We start from the raw sequence: 17,954 nt of genomic DNA on the forward strand, positions 1-17,954 counted from the left end.
CCTGCATCCTCATGGATACTAGTTGGATTCATCTCCGCTGAGCCACAACAGGAAGTCCCAGTTCCTTCATTTATTTACTGGAAGACTTCAATAAAGAGAAACTTTTCCTTAAAATTATTTGGTTATGCTAAGATAGAGTTTGTATAGCAAGGGAAGGTGAAATCCTTGATTCTGACATGTTTGGAGAATAATGAATTTGTCCTCAGGCATCCTCTAGAGGTGATCAATGAATTTTTGTTGTTGAATATAACTAAAACTGCATGGATTTTTTATGCTGTGAGCCATACAGGAAGTCCCCACATGGATTTTTTTTTAACATATTTGATGTGCTTCAGTTTATTGCAGTCATTATTATTATTTTTTTTCTTTTAGGGTTGTGGCTGTGGCATATGGAAGTTGCTGGGCTAGGGGGTCGAATCAGGGCTACAGCTGCTGGCCTACCCTACAGGCATAGCAATGCCAGATCTGAGCTGCATTTGTGATCTATGCTGAAGCTTACCATGAAGCCAGATCCTTAACCTACCGAGTGAAGCCAGGGATTGAACCTGCATCCTTGCAGACATTATGTTGTGTTCTTAACCTAATGAGCCACGATGGGACCTGCAGGAGTCATTACTCTTGTTGGGTCTCAAAAATTTCCATCTTTTGCTTCCAAGGGCCTCTTCCTGTTTGCTTCTGAAAACTTTGATACAACCCCAATAGTTTTTCCTTGCTGTCCATTATGACAAATGTTCTAGGCACATTTTGTACATTTTCTGCTCCAGACTTAGAATCAGCAATTTCTCCAAGGAGGCTTAGTTCCTTTAGGGCTGCTCATTTCTTACGAGTTGGTCATCCTTTCTTGGCTATTTCAGTGGACAGAATGATAAAGAATATTTAGGCAAAAATGCATCATGAATTTCTGCTAATATTTTGAATTTGAATTTAGTATTGCAGGTTTTTTTTCATTTAACTTCTTTGATTTTGTATTTCTATATTTTCCCTCTTCTGCCTAAAATCTTGGATCCAAACAATATTAATTTAATTACTTGTGGCTTTACTATCTATACTTACTTATTTTTTTTATTTATAATGGTTTTTATTTTTTCCATCATAGCTGGTTATAGTGTTCTGTCAATTTTCTACTGTACAACACATCACATGTATACATTCTTTTTTCTCACATTATCATGCTCCATCGTAAGTGACTAGATAATTGTTCCCCATGCTATACAGCAGGATCTCAAAATAATGATAAGATCATTGCTAGCAGAAAGATTTCAGAAAACACTTAAATAATTTTTTTTGTTTGGTTTTTAGGGTTGCGCCCATGACATATGGAGGTTCCAGGCTAGGGGTCAAATTGGAGCTGTCGCTGCCAGCTTATGCCACAGCGGCAACAATGTGGGATCTAAGCCATGTCTGCAACCTACACCACAACTCATGGCAATGCTGGATCCCCGACCCACTGAGCAAGGCCAGGGATCAAACCCACATCCTCATGGATTGTAGTCAGATCCGTTTCCACTGAGCCACAACAGGAACTCCTGAAAACACTTAAAGATTTTTAAAAAGTGATTTTTGTTCTTACAATCTATCCCACTGGGGTTCACAGTCATATTACGGTTTTAAAATTACTTGGATTAGTTCCTCTCAGGTTATGCTTCCAACTCAATACAGGGTGAACTTCATTTGTTTCACTTGTTTTATGCTTTTAGGAATTGCTTTCTTTTCATTTTGATTTAATGTTGCTTTATAGTTAGGTGAAAGTAGTTACATGATTCCAATGCCAATTCTATACAATCAGTTACATTCAGAGAAGTTCTAGCTTATGTTCTCTTTCCACTTTGATCTCTCTCTTTCCTTATGGCAACGATTAAACAAATGTGATTTATCCATTTTCTGAAGTATAACAAAGTGCACACATATTTGCGCTTATGTATGAACATAACTTTTACACATACAAATATATGCATGTGTATATAGTTCAATATTAGATAAATGGTGGCATACTATATATACTTTTTTCTGTCTTGCTTATTTTGCTTAATAGTTAACCTAGAGATTGCTCCATAATGGAATATAGAAATCCTCCTCATTTCTTTTGACTGCACTATTCATTCTGTGGATGTATCGCATTTTATTCAACCAGAACCTTATTGTGGGTATTTTGGTTGCTTCCAGTTTTTGTTTTTATTGTTGTTGGCTTTATTTTGTTTTGTTTTGGTAGTAACAAGAGCTGCATTGGGAGTTCCCATTGTGGCTCAGCGGGTTAAGAACCCAACTAGTACCCACGAAGATGGGTTCCATCTCTGGCCTTGCTTAGTGGGTTAAGCATCTGACGTTGCCGCAAGCTACGGCGGAGGTGGCAGATGAGGCTGGGATCCCGAGTTACTGTGGCTGTGGTGCAGTCCTGCAGCCGAAGCTCCAGTTTGACCCTTAGCCTGGGTATTTCCATATGCTGCAGGTGGAGCCCTAAAAAGAAAAAAAAAAAAAACCCAAAACAAGTGCTGCAATGAATAACCCTGTCCATACATGTTGGGATAATTTTTCCAGTGTATCTGTGGGGTAAATTTCTAGCAGTGCGATTTCTAAGACAAAGGGTAAATGTAACTTTGCCAGTATTATCAAATTCCCATCCATGGGGTTGTATCATTTTGCATATTCCCACTAGCAATGCATGAGAGTAACTTTCCTTATAGCCTCTCTAACAGGACATGTATTTTAGGTTTTTATTAATCTGATAGTTAAGAAAGTGTCTTCGATTTCAATTTTTCTTACTTTTAGTGATGTGCAGTATTTTTTCACATGTTTTAGGGCCATTGGCGTTTCTCCCCTATAAATTATTATTGTTCATTTTGCTTGTCCTTTAATCTACTTTTTTGGGGTCTTTTTTGTTTTTCTTTTTAGAAACTCTTAGATGCTAAATATTTCAAACCTTTCTCTGTTATATGTTGTATGTGTTTTTTTCTTCCAGTTTATCACTTATTTTTTCTTTCCTCTTGGTGTTTGTTTCCATGCAAAATTAAAAAAATAATTTTAATAAGCTTATTAATCTTTTCATTGTTGCTTCTGGATTTTGAGTTATGGAAGTTTTCCATTTCCTGATTGTAGAAGAATTCACCCCAATTTTATTCAGGTTTTTTTGTTGTTGCTGTTTGTTTTGTTTTTTTAAACAAGGCAAAGACTCAGATGTTTGGTTAAAGCCTGGAAGGCAGTTATTCTGAGTCATTGATTGAAGGCCTTATATAGTTTGTTCAACTCATGAATTTCTGTGGTTCAGAGTCAAAACTCATGAACTTCTGTGGTTAAGAGTCAGAACTCAGCAGATTTCCAGTTGTGGCTCAGCGGTAAAAAACCCAACTGGTCTCCATGAGGACATGTATTCAGTCCCTGCCTTGCTCAGTGGGTTAGGGATCTGGTGTTGCCCCGAGCTGTGGTGTAGGCTGCAGACACAGTTCAGATCCCGAGTTACTGTGGCTGTCGGGTAGGTAGGCAGCTATAGCTCTGATTCAACCCCTAGCCTTGGAACTTCCTTATGCCATGGGTATGGCCCTAAAAAGACCCCCCCCCCACAAAAAAAAAGAGTCAGAACTCATCCATTTCTGTGACTGAAAGAGCAAAATTTCCTCAAAAGTGTCTACCGTACATGGATGATACTAAGAGTAACTTGCATGATACCCCTTCAGCCTTGAGGACAAATAGAATTGGAAAAAGCCTCCAAGAATCCAGCTAGTTTCAAAGGAAAAGAGCTTCTGTTCTTTGGATACCAGTCAGGCAGAGAGCAAAGCTGATATGATTTCATGAAATGATAAGCCTGGCTTGCATTCCAAGTGTTGGAGGACAATTCTACGTCTAGCAGAGTTAACCAGAGGGTTGCATCTAGACAAGACGACCATTTTTGCCCCCAGAGAAGCCGATTTGGATGCTCTCCAAATTTGGGGGTGGGCTGGGGCTCAGGTGGTGTGGTTCAAGAACAAGATGAAACAAGACTGGACATAAGCTGATAACTGCTGAAGCTGAGACGCGGTACATGGCTTCATTACCTTATTCTCTCTACTTCAGCTTTTGTTTAAAAATTTCCATTGCAAAATGTTGAAGCAAGAAAATTCAAGTCACACACACACACACAGCCTGGCTGAAGCATTTGGTACCTAATTATAGACTACAGATACTCCTGTGGGCCTTTTACATCTATTCTTGAATCAAATTAATCACCAGCAGAATGACTAACTTAGATGAACCTGATTAATTTATACTCTTGTGGAAAAGTCTTTACTAAGTTACCTTTTAATGTTATATACCTTGCTGTTACCAGTGGTGGATGTAAACGATGCCCTTATAGAAAATATTCCTGCATCTTCTATGTAATCAATGCAAAGAGATCTTATCCTGTCAGATCTATATACTCTAGAATTGAAGGCTTGATCTGATTCAGATACATTTTTTTTCAGCCATACCAATAACAAATGGTATTGCACACTTCTCCCAGAAGGCATCTGTGACCAGTTTGCCTATTTGTGATGTGGCAGCCATTGATGGTCTTTGCCTAGACTCATCATCTCAATGATATCCTCACCTCATTTATTTACTGAAAGATATCTATGAGAGTAATTTTTTTCTCGTGACATTACACTTCCTCTCTATACAGCCTGGTGGACACATTATAAACCTGGAAAATGCTATGAGAAGCTGCCGCCTTCTTCAACCTCAGGAGACCCTTACTGAGCCCAGGAGTCTTCTGGAATGGTGAGCACGGCATTTGGACAGTGCAGACTAGATGAATTCATATATGTCCTGGAGGGATATTAGGGGCGGATGAATAAGTAGGTCTGCTTTAACCTTGTCTATTTGAACATTAGCCAGTTTTCCCAAAGCAACAATTTCAATGTTTTTGTTGTTGTTGTTGTGCTTTTTCAGGGTCGCTCTTGTGGCATATTCCATATGTTCCTCTAGTTCCCAGGCTAGGGGTCCAATTGGAGCTGCAGCTGCTGGCCTTACACCACAGCCACAGCACCACCACATCTGAGCAGCATTTGCAATCTCCACCACAGCTCGAAGCAATGCCAGATCCTTTAATCCACTGAGCGGGGCCAGGGATCCAATCCGCATCTTATGGATACTGGTTGTGTTCGTAACCCTCTGAGCCATGACAGGAACTCCCAACAATTTCAGTTTTGACATAAATTCTCCAGAACTTCTTTGGACTATGTAAAACAGAGTTGGTTGTATACTAAGACCTCTTCTGGTTGGTGGCAGTAAAGCCACGCAGGGCTAAGCAATGAGAGAAAGGGTGTAGTCGTGGTGCCAGGGTAGAAGCTGGGACTAGGACATCCCTATAAAACAGGAGCAGTCACAGTGGCAAAGATCTGAAGTCAATACATTTGAGCTCAAACCCTAGCTCTGTAACCTACCAGCTATGTGTCCTTGAGCAAGGCATTTGGCTTCTTTGAGCCCCAGTTTCCTCATCTGTAAGTGGGGCTTGGACATTGCGACCAACCTTTCAGACTTTAGAGATAACATAAGCCAAGCGCTTTGCCCAGTGCCTGGCAGAGAATAGACACTCGCTAAATAGAGATCATCAAAGTACCTGCTTAATGATCAGGGTAAATAGTTAAGCAGGAATGGGGGCCCATCCCTAAATTCAACAGATGGACACATCCAGTGGCAAAATAACTTCTGGAGTAATTGAATGGGTTACATTTGAACTGGGCTGGGAGACTTGTAGGCGCCACAAAATATAAAGACATTGCTGCAAGATTATCAAGTTAGGGCAACTCTCCCGTCAGCTACCAACAGAAATCAGAGTTCCCACCACACTTCCAGGAGTCATTTGGTGGGAAATATGTCAAAATCGTGTTCACTGTGAAGTCTAATGACTCATTTCAAGCTTTCTCAGTGATGTTTGCTGTATGTTAGCTTTTAAAATAGAAACGTACAGAAGGATTTGAGCTTAACTTTCTGTGGCTTCCTTTGTATTCGGTTTGGTGTGGTAACACCACCAATTTTAGTTTGCTAGCAGACTTTGTAATCTGGTCAAGCCTCCTAGTTACCCAGGCTTGTGACAGATGAGGCTAATTGCTGTTGCTTTCTGGTCTGAGTGTTGGTTGGGAGGCAGATGGAAACACTCTTTAAGGAGGCAGAGTGGAGTTGAAAGGCTCTTTGAAAAGTAAATAATGGAAAATGTTGGGCTCTCCTCTTTCCACCTTCAATATATACTTAAATATCTTGGCACCACTTTTAGACAGTTCAGAGCTCCCTGCAAACACCCCCTAATGCTCTTTAGTTTTCCAGCCCCTTAATTGAGCCATTGCTGTTACAAGTTCAAACAGAGTAGGGGTTGTGGTATGGAGGATCTGGTCCAAGACTTCCAAATCCATGTTGGTAATAAATATTGAAGTGAAAGGATAGTCTTGGAATTGAGATTTGGATCCTAATTTGCCAGTCTGCAAAATTTGTGGTCTTAAACACTCTGACTCAAATAAAAGTAGACTTGTTTATTAGGGAGCTGAAGAAAGATGGAGAGAACTAAGTTCTGGTTGTCTGTGTCAGGCTCAGGAACTGTGCCATGGAGACTGTGGGAGTGGTTCCCTGATAATTCTCCCTCCATGCTTTCCCTTATGATCAGCAAAGAAAAGGACCAAAGAGTCCTACATTCCAAAGACGGAAGAAAATGAATTTTCAAAGTCCAAGGTGCCTGGAGACCAATGTTGAATTCCAGAAGGAAGGTCAGCCTGTTGGCATTGTGGCATTGTGATACCCTAGTATCAGAGAGCATGTCCGTCACTGAGGAGAGGATACATTTAGAAAGCCCACAGAGATACCTCTGTGGAAAAAGTGCACCAGGCATCATGTCTCTAGACATATTGGCCGCTAGACCTGGCTGGTCTGAGCTGAGCTCCAGTAAAGCAAACCACTTCCTCATTGGTTCTGAGAGGGGGTGACCTTGCTCCAGACCAGGGGTGACTGGATCCGAGCCAGCCAGGTGATGCTCTTGCTCCATAAGGAAGTCAAGGGTTATCTAAGAGGATAGCAGCTGGGGAAGAGATTTGAGTAGACAGCTGGTGGGAATGTCATCGTGGTGGAAGTATTGATGTTTTGGCCGTGGCTCTGTGAGCTGATGCATCTTCTTAGTGGACCTGAGCCACTCGTCTGTTTGCTGTGTCGGGCGGGTAAGTAGAACCTCACAGGGGACCGTTCTGCAGGCTATTACAGGAGTTCAGCCTTGGGTAGCTGTGTAGGGCTTTGATTTTTTTTTTTAATTTACACTTGGATTCAAGCCTTGGAGAATCTATTTTTATCTTCTTTGTTTCTCAGTTCCCTTATTTGTAAAGTAATAAAAATAATAACCTCACAAGGTTGTCATGGGGATTAAATGAGATGATATGCGGAGAACAGTTAGGAAAGTGCCTGGCAAAGGGCAAGCTTTGGACCAGTGGGTCCCATCCTCAGCTGTGCCTTTGATACCAAGGAGAACCTAGAAATGGTTGCTGTCAGGTCACTAGAAATCAATCCAGTCAGAATGCTTATGATTCTGTTCCTCCAGGGCTGAGAACCCTGCTACTGAAAATTACAACTTGTCTTCAGAAAACTCTTTTGGGGGCTAGAAAAGAGTGGTGGCTTTTGGTTAACTTTCAGTCAAGGCCTGTGTTCTTAACCATTATTGGGTTTCTTTTATATAAAGTGGTAACTTAGAGAAGGTACAGCCACCTCTGTCTTGTAAATCGATTTGGATATAGTCCTGGTTCTAGGCAATGCCCTTTGCGTCTAAGGCTGAGGGAGCAGGATTGGGAAGGTATGGGAGTGAAAAAGTCCCTCTGGAGCTCTGCCCCTGTGAGACATTGGTCAAGCTCATCAGGTTTAAACTGGGGACAGGTGGGATTAGTGTGACTCCAGCAATTTAAAGATGCTCTGCGGGGGCCTCCACCATGCTGTAAGAGCTTGTTTCCTGAGTTCTTATTTGGAGCTTCAGAACCTGGAGCATCTCAGAACCTGGAGCATCTCAGAACCTGGAGCATCTCGGAATCTGGAGCATTCCAGACCTGGAGCATTCCAGAACCTGGAGCGTCTCTCCCCAGGAGATCCCATCCTCTCCTCCTCCTTCCTGTGCACTGTAGGGCCCCTCCTGAGGACTGGCTCAGGCAGGGGAATTAAGTGGATTGCAGACGTGAGATTCCAGTTCCTGGGTTTTCTCATGTAGTGACTGGAAAATTTCAGGCTGAAGATAACAGGGCTTTTCCAGGAATTCTCCTGGGTTGTTACCGACACTAGGCTTAATGTTATCCTGAGCGGGAAGACCAAAGGGAGAAAAAAAATTTCTCCTGTCTCTTGGGTTACTAGGTTTGGTTACATAGAAAGAAAATCGTCTTCCCTTTTTGGGTGAGCAGCAAGTTCAAAGGGTTTCTCTAGTGCTCAGCTGCCTGAGAGAGAGACTGAAGCGCCTGTGATCACATTGCTGTCTTCCTCTTCCTTCTTTGTTCAGGGCAAAAGTAATCTCAAGCACTGAAATGTTCTTATTCACATATTAAAATTAAAACATTCATGGAGATCCCATTGTGGTGCAGCAGAAACGAATCCGACTAGGAACCATGAGGTTGCGGGTTTGATCTCTGGCCTCGCTCAGTGGGTTAAGGATCTGGCTTTGCCTTGAGCTGTGGTGTAGGTTGCAGATACCACTCGTATGTGGCATTGCTGTGGCTCTGGCGTGGGCTGGCAGCAACAGCTCAGATTAGACCCCTAGCCTGGAAACCTCCATATGTCACGGGTGCGGACCTAAAAAGACAAAAAGACAAAAAAAAAATAAATTACAACATGTGGGATTTCCCTCTGTGGTGCAGCGGGTTAAGGATCTGACATTGTCTCTGCTGTGGCTTGGGTCACTGCTGAGGCGTGGGTTCGATCACCAGCTCGGCACAGTGGGTTAAGGATCTGGCATTGCTGCAGCTGTGGTGTAGGTTTGCAGTTGTGCTTGAATTCGATCCCTGGCCTAGGAACTTCCATATGCCGTGGGTGAGACTGGAAAAAAAGAAAAGAAAAACAGAAAAAAAAATCTGAAGTTCAAATAAAATGTTCAGTAGACTGTGAAAGAAAAAAAGTCTGAGGGAAGATGAGTATATTTGTGTCTGCCAGATTCAGCCTGCATGTCCAACATCAACCCAACTGCAGTGTTGTCTCAGAGAGATCCTGCAGAAATGGATCCTAAATGGTGTGGGAAAATGAATCTCCAAAACATATTTGCTAAAGAACATTTACTGGTGGATAAAGCACAGAATCCCTAAGCTGTGTTTCTCTTAGAGTACAGAAGGCTTTAAAAATGTTGATCCCTCCGATGCAACCCAGACCTCCTGAACCTGGAAGGCCCAGTTTTAATAAACTCACCAGATTCAGAAAGCTCTAGAAGGCATTTGTCCAATGTAGGGCTCAGGATATGGCTATTGACTAACCATTCTGCTCACAGGATTCCCCAGCAGTTTCCTGACGTGGGTAACTACAGCCAGATTAAGGACCTTGCCTGGAGGAACCATCTATAGATGGAGTTAAAATTTTCCTGAAATAAACAACTGCAAACGAGGTCCAATCTGTTCAAATAGATAATGGGGGTGGGGGCGGGGGAGAACCCTTTATTAGCCTCAGACTCTCTTTGGGGAAATTTTTAGGCTGAGCACATGTGACTATTAGCTAATAATCTGCAGCTGCGTTATGTATGTTTCAGTGTATCTTACTTGGCATTAGCGATTTATTTTACTGAGTCTTAAATCATTTATTGATTCCTTAAAGTGTTGTGGTTTGGAAAATTGCCCAAAACAGCAAATCCAAATTTTTATAAAGTTTTCATCTGGTAGGCTATCCAAACTTTACTCATTGCTAACTAGCACTGTCCATAAATTACACATTACTTAAATAGTTTCTAGGGCTAAGGAGAAATGGATGAGACATTATTATAGACAGAAGGGCTAAAATATTTAAATACCATGAAGCTGTTAGTCAGAAGAATTTGCCCACGTCTTTTCAATTCTCCACTTGTTTCCATCATATAATTTATAACTACTTTGCTATGATAAAGGGAATTAGTAATCTTTATCAATTAAATTTTCTTATTCTTCCTCTTATTCCTGAATCAATATTAAATTATTGAACTAAGGTGTTCCTGTTGTGGCTCAGTGGTTAATGAACCCAACTTGTATCCATGAGGAAGCAGGTTCGATCCCTGGCCTCGCTCAGCAGGTTAAGGATCCCGTGTTGCCATCAGCTGTGGTGTAGGTTGCAGACGTGGCTCTGATCTGGCATTGCTGTGGATGTGGTGTGGCTGTGGATATGATTTGACCCCTAGCCTGGGAACTTCCATATGCTGTGGGTGTGGCCTTAAAAAAGACAAAAAAATTTATTGAACTAGAAATGCTTCATTTTCACATGAAAATGAGTACCTAAAATGCAGTCGTGTTTATCTTGAATCACGGGGCAGAACATGCATGCTCTTAAGCTTTGGATTTAATCCGGAATGATAAAATCTAGATAACTTTATAAATTATAAATGTATGATTTAATATATAAATGATGAAACACACATCTCTGAGAACCATGCTAACCCGTTATCGTAGAGAGTACAGAAAAAACCTTTATAATTATGAGATGCAATCACCTCTGCATTTCTCTGATGGGTAGTTTGGGCCTTTTTATTTTTTTTTTCCTTTTTCAGCTGCACTGATAGCATATCGAAGTTCCTGGGCCAGGGATTGAATCTGAGCTGCAGCTGCGACCTACGTCATGGCTGCAGCAATACCAGATTCTTAACCCACTGTGTCAGGCAATACCATGGAGACAAGCTGGATCATTAGCTCACTGTGCCACAGTAGGAACTCTGATTTGGAACTTTTTAGAGTTTAAGCAATTTGATTCTTTGACTTGGAAGTTACAGCCTAGGAGTAGCATAAAATATATAAAGCGAAGCCCAATTTAGGTACTTAGCCATCTCCTGTTAGGAGCGGACTCACATAGAGGAACTTCTTCATATATATATGTGTATGTGTGTGTGTGTGTGTGTGTGAGTGTGTGTGTGTGTTTTCATTATAGCTGGTTTCCAGTGTTCTGTCAATTTTCTACTGTACAGCATGGTGACCCAGTTACACATACAAGTATACATTCTTTTTTTCTCACATATATTTTTTATTACTTCCATGGAGCCAGAAGGAAAATAATCTGGCAGAGTCCACAGTTGTGGTGAATAGATTGGACTTTGAATCAGAGAGAATAGGGTGGGAGTCCTGAGTCTGCAACCACAGGCTGTGTGACTTGGGCAAGAGGTAAAACCCCTCTGTGCCTTTGTTTTCTGTCTATTAGAATCCATTTCATGGCTGGTTATAAAGATTAAATGTATATCATATTTTAAAACTGATATACCAACACGCTATGAATGTAGCTGTATAATATCACTAAGAAATGATGACTATAATAGCAATACATAAATACATAATATACATATACAGAATATATACATATATACATAATATATAAATATATATATATACATAAATACATGAATAATACATAAACTCTTTTTGTCTTTTCAGGGCCACACTTGCAGCATATGGAAGTTCCCAGGCTAGGGGTTGAATTGGAGCCGTAGCTGCCCACCAACACCACAGCCACAGCAACATGGGATCTCAGCCACATCTGTGACCTACACCATACCTCACAGCAATGCTGGATCCTTAACCCACTAAGCAAGGCCAGGGATCGAACCCACGTCCTCATGGATACTAGTTGGGTTCATTAACCGCTGAACCACGACAGAAACTCCCATAAACTTTCTTTTAAAGAAAATGTTATAGGTTTAAAAGTGCTTTTTGCAAGCATTATGAACAAGTCTCCAAAGAAGAAGCAAACTCCTTTCAGAGTAATACCGCAAGATTCTTGTCATTGATTCATGAAATGAAACATACAAGTGGAAGCTGTTTGAATTTGTGGGACAAGGTCATTTTATTCAACTCTTGGGAAGGCAGAGGTGTTAAGAATGTGCGAGTTGCTTTAGCCTCCCTAACTTCATTTCCCTAAATGTAGTTATGTTGATTGTGAGACAGAGGAAGAAGGAAATTTCTTGGGCTTGTAGGTCAGCCAAGCCTGCTAACCACTGGCATGCAACTAGGTGGTTTCATTTCAGGGTCCCCAAGACATATGAGGCTTAGAGCAAGCAAAGGGTCTTCTCCAGGGCTCTGGGAAGGAAGAAGCCCGTCTAGGCAGTAGGCTGGGCTCTTGTGCTTTCATTGTGCTAGAAATCTAGATGCACACCTAGAGATAAATGGAAAACACGACACAGCTCAGGAGAAGCCCAGAAAGGAATGTCAGAATGAATATCACATTTGATATGAAAATAACTTTGATTTTCATCTTTAGTGTAGATTCCAAGAGTGACTGAGGGGCGGGAATCAGAATCTGTCTACAAGAGGCCTTGACTTAAGAAATCTGGGGCTCTTGGTTTTTGCTGTTTAATTGGAAACCTCATTTTGAGTGGAAAAAGCAGTCACTTTCTCAGAGTGGTAAGAAAAAAGGTTTGTGTCTTGGGGGAAGGCTCCTGCTGGTTGGTTGTTTTATGCAGACTTTGAAGTGGTACCTTGGATTTCAGAAGCAGGTGCAGCCAGATGGCATCATTGGTTGTGCCTTCTGAGACATTCCCCATATCTCTTGTGGCTGGTTATCAATGAACTGCATCACTGCTCAGACATGGCACCCTGTGCTCTGTTTGTGTTTGAGAGGGAATCTACATAAATATTTGTCAATTGAGTCTTTTATGCAGACACTGCTTGGGAGCAAAATATGGATAAAACTCTGATGTCATGGAGCTCACCCTCAACAGATGGTTGAACATACAGAAAGTTTTTCCACTTTAACTTCTTGTCTTTTAATTTATGGAACCTTCTAAAAATCAGAAATCAGAAATCAACTTTGAGATATATTAAATGTGAATTAACTTCTTTTCATACAAACCCATTTCTTTCCTGGAGTGCATGTAGTAATACCTTTTATGACATCTGATGGTTCCTGAAAATCAATAAACCAGTCAATGGTTAATGTTTGACTGAAGGCAAAGGGAGAGGCTGGGGAAGTGGAACACTGCAGAGGGAGTGTCCTCTGGGGGAGCTACTCAAGTTCCAGAGAGACTCTCAACAGCTGACTGGAAGAAAATAACTTTTAACAACCATTTTGTTACCTGCTTACAGAAAGGTAAGGCTTGACATGTCTTAACTACGTGGATAACATATTTCTTTATGAATAGCAGAATAGATGGCGGAGGGGTTCCTTAAGAAGTTGCTGGACAAATTTATTCCTTGAGGGGTGCTATGTAGTGTTTGTTGGGAAAGGAATTTTATTCCTGGTATGACAAGTTTTGCTGATGGAGCATAATTCCTTTTGTGGTTTCTTTCTTCTCATTAGTCTATATCTTTTCTAAATTCATTTGATGAAGCAGTTTGGGTTGAATCAAGCTTGGTAGTGGAGTGAAAGAAAAGACTAAGTTTTGGAATGTTTAAATGAGGATGACACATTCTTTGTAATTAAAATGTAAAAGTGCCTAGCCTTGAGATGCCCTGCAGCTCTTATAGTCTACAGATCAGAACTGGAATTTCATTCTCACGAGGTGTCATTTCTCAGATGTGGTCTTCAATTAATTGAACATTTGCAGTTCCTACTGTGGTTCAATGGGTTAAGAACCCGACAGTGTCTGTGAGGATGATGGTTCGATCCCTGGCCTCACTCAGTGGGTTAAGGATCTGGTGTTACCACAAGCTGTAGCATAGGTTGCAGATGCGGCTTGGATCTGGTGTTGCTGTAACTGTGGCATAGGCCGGTAGCTGCAGTTCTGATTCAACCCCTAGCCTGGGAACTTCCAATGCAGGTGTGGCCATTAAAAAAAAAAAAGAAAGAAAGAAAGAAAAGAGAAGAAAAAGAAAAGAAAAGAAAACAAAACCCTGAGCATTCTATTTACTTCTCAGAGAAGGAGATCCAATTTAGGATTTTCAGGACTGTCTGGGACACAGAGGGGGAAGGGGAATGAACAAGAGAAAAAAAAAGCAGTGGAATAAGAATTGAGAATGGAGAGATCTGCCTTCCCAACTGGGAAAGCAAAGTTGATGTATGTGTTGGTTAGAGTCTGGTCTTTCTCTCAGCAGAGCTGGTGGTGGTGATATTAGCTAATGAGTGATTATTCTGAGATGTCAAGCGCGTACAGCTTATTGGTATCTTTAAATGTTATAGTCCCTGCCTCCGTCCCAGTTTTTTTTTTTTTTTTTTTTTTGCTGTGAGTGACTTTCTGGGAACAGATGCCCTCTGTGACGGGAAATGCCAAGCAAGAGATAAGAAGGGCATTGCATTCTCTAATATTTTCTTGTCTTGATTTTTTTCTTCAAAAACTTAGATCGCAAGGGAGGACCCATTTGAAAAAAGGAGAAAGCACATGTGTAGATGACATGGAAGATTTATCTCTCACCAGGAAACAAAATGAGTCTTCCTGAAGGTTTATTATAGATTATAGGAAATAGAGTTTATGAGTCCTCAGGGTTGGTTAGATGGGTTAGGTCAGTTTCATCATTTACTAGCCAGTGGGCACTGAGAAGATTGCTTAAGCTCCCTGTGCCTTGATTTTCTCATCTATAAAATGCAGACATTTGTCTAACCAAGTAGTTGTTAGAGTAAATTAGATAAGCACGTAAAGAACTCAGTCCATTGTTTGACACACAATAGACATTCAATGAATGTTAACTCTCTTTTCCAGTAGAAAGTTCAAGCAGGTGACTCAGGTCAAATTGAGAAGTGGTTTCATTCCCTTGAGAAAGAAATTCAACAGTAATTCTACTATAACTACAACTTACAATGTACAAGGGAGCAACTAATTCTTTTTTTAAACCAGCAATATAAGCCTATTTATTTATAAATTACAGATGTACGATTGCACTACTATGTGTATTATAAATGATACACAAAAGCATTTAGAAGGATGACATGAAAATTCAACGCAAATAAAAAAATTTTCTCGATTTTTTTTCTTCCTGGTTCTTATTAGACTGTCTTTCGAACCTCAATTTGGAGAACACTTTTTATTTTGTTTACTTATTTATTGACTTTTACAAGAACATATGGAAGGATATTTTTTACTCAGGATAAGAAATGATTTCTTAAATCCAAAAAGCATGGCTGTAAGGAAAATCATGATAAATTTGAGTACACTGAAATTACAACCTTTTTTTTCGGCACTTTAACTTTGTTTATTAAGGTTTTTTTTTTTTTTAATTAAAATGTAGTTGATTCACAATGTTGTGCCAATTTCTGCTGTACAGCAAAGTGACTCGGTCATGCATATATATGCATTCCCTTTCTTATAGTATCTTGCATCCTGGTCTAGTCCAAGAGACTGGATATAGTTCCCTGTGCTCTACAGTAGGACCTCATTAGGGAGCCATTAATTCAAAGAAGTGAGGTCCAACAAGATGAGAGAATAAGAAAACACTTGGGTTTTGCTATTTTTGGTAGTTTTTTTTTTTTTTAAATGAGGCATTTTAAAGCCTCTCTGATGTTTCCTGTATCAGTCTTCCATTGAGGTGTGGGTGTGGCATCCTTTGAAACCTGCTAAGATAACCCTGGAAAAAAGCCATCATCCTTCAAGGTGAAGACTGCATTTCCGGTGCCTCCTCCCTTCTCTTATGAAAGGCAAAATATATCCTGGCAGCAACTCTACTTCCTGTTCCATTGTCAAAGTAATGCTCTGAAAAGGAGCCTGTGCTCCCACTTTTCTTCCAAATGAAAAGAAATGACCCTGAGAAGAAAAGCTGGGTATCAGCGTGCTCCTTTTTCCAAGGACCCACATGTGACTGCTGGTTTACATGGGCAGAAATACCCAAATGTATTTGTTGATGTAAGAGCATATTCCTTCAGAAATCCCTGGTGTCAACGTTAGAGGGGACTCGTTGTTCTGTGGTCTCTTCATCAATTAAACAAGGAAAGAGGTACTGAAGATCTTTGGGGAAATATCTACCTATCTCCTTGTTACTAGTGAGAACAAACAAGAATGTTTACTTTGGAACAAGAAATATGAACTTAACAAAAGCAGATATTCACCCAATGGTTGAGGTTTTAACCATACTGAAGAGGGTTTTTCACCTAATATAAAAAAATACGTAACAGACCAAGCTTTCCTTGGCTATCATGTATGTGGCACAAAGAAAACTTAATTTCTCTTCAAATATTCTGTAAGATTGACATTGAATTCTCTCATCCATGATATTCTGAATCAATGATTTCTTTGTATTTTAATTTTTTAAGAAACATTAGGACTTGTGTTTTTGAGTAAGAGACAAAGAGAAATCAAAAGGATAGATTTGTGCCCTTAAAAAATGTCTAGGGGTTCCCATTGTGGCTCATTGGGTTAAGAACTCAACTAGAATCTGCGAGGATTCAGGTTCGATCCCTGGCCCTGCTCACAATCTGGCATTGCCATGAGAGCTGTGGTGTCATTCGAAGATGGGGCTCAGATCCCATGTTGCTGTGGCTGTGGTGTAGGCTGGCAGCTGCAGCTCCGATTTGACCCCTAGCCTGGGAACTTCCATATGACACAGGTACTGCCCTAAAAAGAAAAAAAAAAAAAAAAAGAATGCTTAAACTAAAGATGTGATATCTTCCTCACAAGGAATGTTCTGTGCTTGGTCTCTGTCAGAGTGGCAGCCCTTCCTCCACCTCACTGAGCTGTTTCCTGCCCTGTAGGATGACAACAGGCCTTGTCTTGTAGGATTATTATGAAACTTAAGGAAGTCGTCCAAAAGACTTAACTTAGTAAATGCTCACTAAATGCTAGCTTAAAAAAAAGTTTCAATTATAAAAACTAACTCCTGAGTGTGATTTCATGCTGATATGGTAAACTTTATGAAGATAGAATTAAATTCATTTTCCCTTTCCTCTCTTGCCCATGTCAGTTGTCAATTATGACTTAATTACAGAAATCAAAATGTTAGGCTACTGTACTTGAATATGACTGCACAATTTTGTCATTAGAATTCTTGCTTCAAGGTCATCTTATAAATGAGCTTAGTATTACAGTAATTCTTTTTTTAAGTATGTTATTGAAGCATAGTTGACTTACAATGTTGTGTTAATTTCTGCTGTACAGTAGAGTGACTCAATTACTTTTCATATTTTCCATTATGGTTTACTACAGAATATTGAATATAGTTCCCTCTGCTGTGCAGTAGGATCTTGTGGTTTATCCATCCTATACATAACAGTTTGCAACTGCTAATTCCAAATTCCCAATACTTGTCTCTCTCCCCCTCCCTCCCCCTTGGTAACCATCGGTCTATTCTCTATGTCTGTGAGTTTGTTTCTGTTTTGTAGATAAGCTCTTTTTCCCTTTGTTTTAAATCTCCATATTTAAATCCTGGGGTGGACCTAATTTAGATCTAGCTCATACTGAATTTCTAAGGCCACACTGTGTAATTTTATTATCCTGACACTCATCTGCACCTTTTATAATACACAAAGAAACGTATAACACTTGAAGAAACTCTTTGTCAAAAATAACGAAGCCACTTTTTTTGAGAAATAGCGATTTCTTGCCTCCTCTTTGGGTCAGGAATGACCCTTGTGATGTTGTTCTGCTAGATGTGGAGGAAAGGAAGTCCTCCCTCTGCCTCCCTTGTAGGGTTTCTGAGATGTAAACCTGCATACTTCTGGGAACACAACACCAACGTCCTTACTGGCAAGTGGCTTAAGACATCAGAGAAGCACCATGGTGGAGTAGCCACCTGCGTTCCCAAGTGGGTGCCTCCCTTCCCTCTGACCTAGTCTGGACACCACTGGCGCTCAGGACTGGGGCACCCTGAGCCACTTCTAGGAGTGGGCCTCTCACTCCAGCTGCCCCTTCCTTTGCTCCCTCTGGGGAAGTGCTGGTGGGTCTTCTCATGATTATTTTCTTTAATAATTATGCTAGTAATTTG

The sequence above is a fragment of the Phacochoerus africanus genome, chromosome 6 (assembly GCF_016906955.1).
Source record: "Phacochoerus africanus isolate WHEZ1 chromosome 6, ROS_Pafr_v1, whole genome shotgun sequence".
In the NCBI taxonomy this organism is placed as follows: Eukaryota; Metazoa; Chordata; class Mammalia; order Artiodactyla; family Suidae; genus Phacochoerus; species Phacochoerus africanus.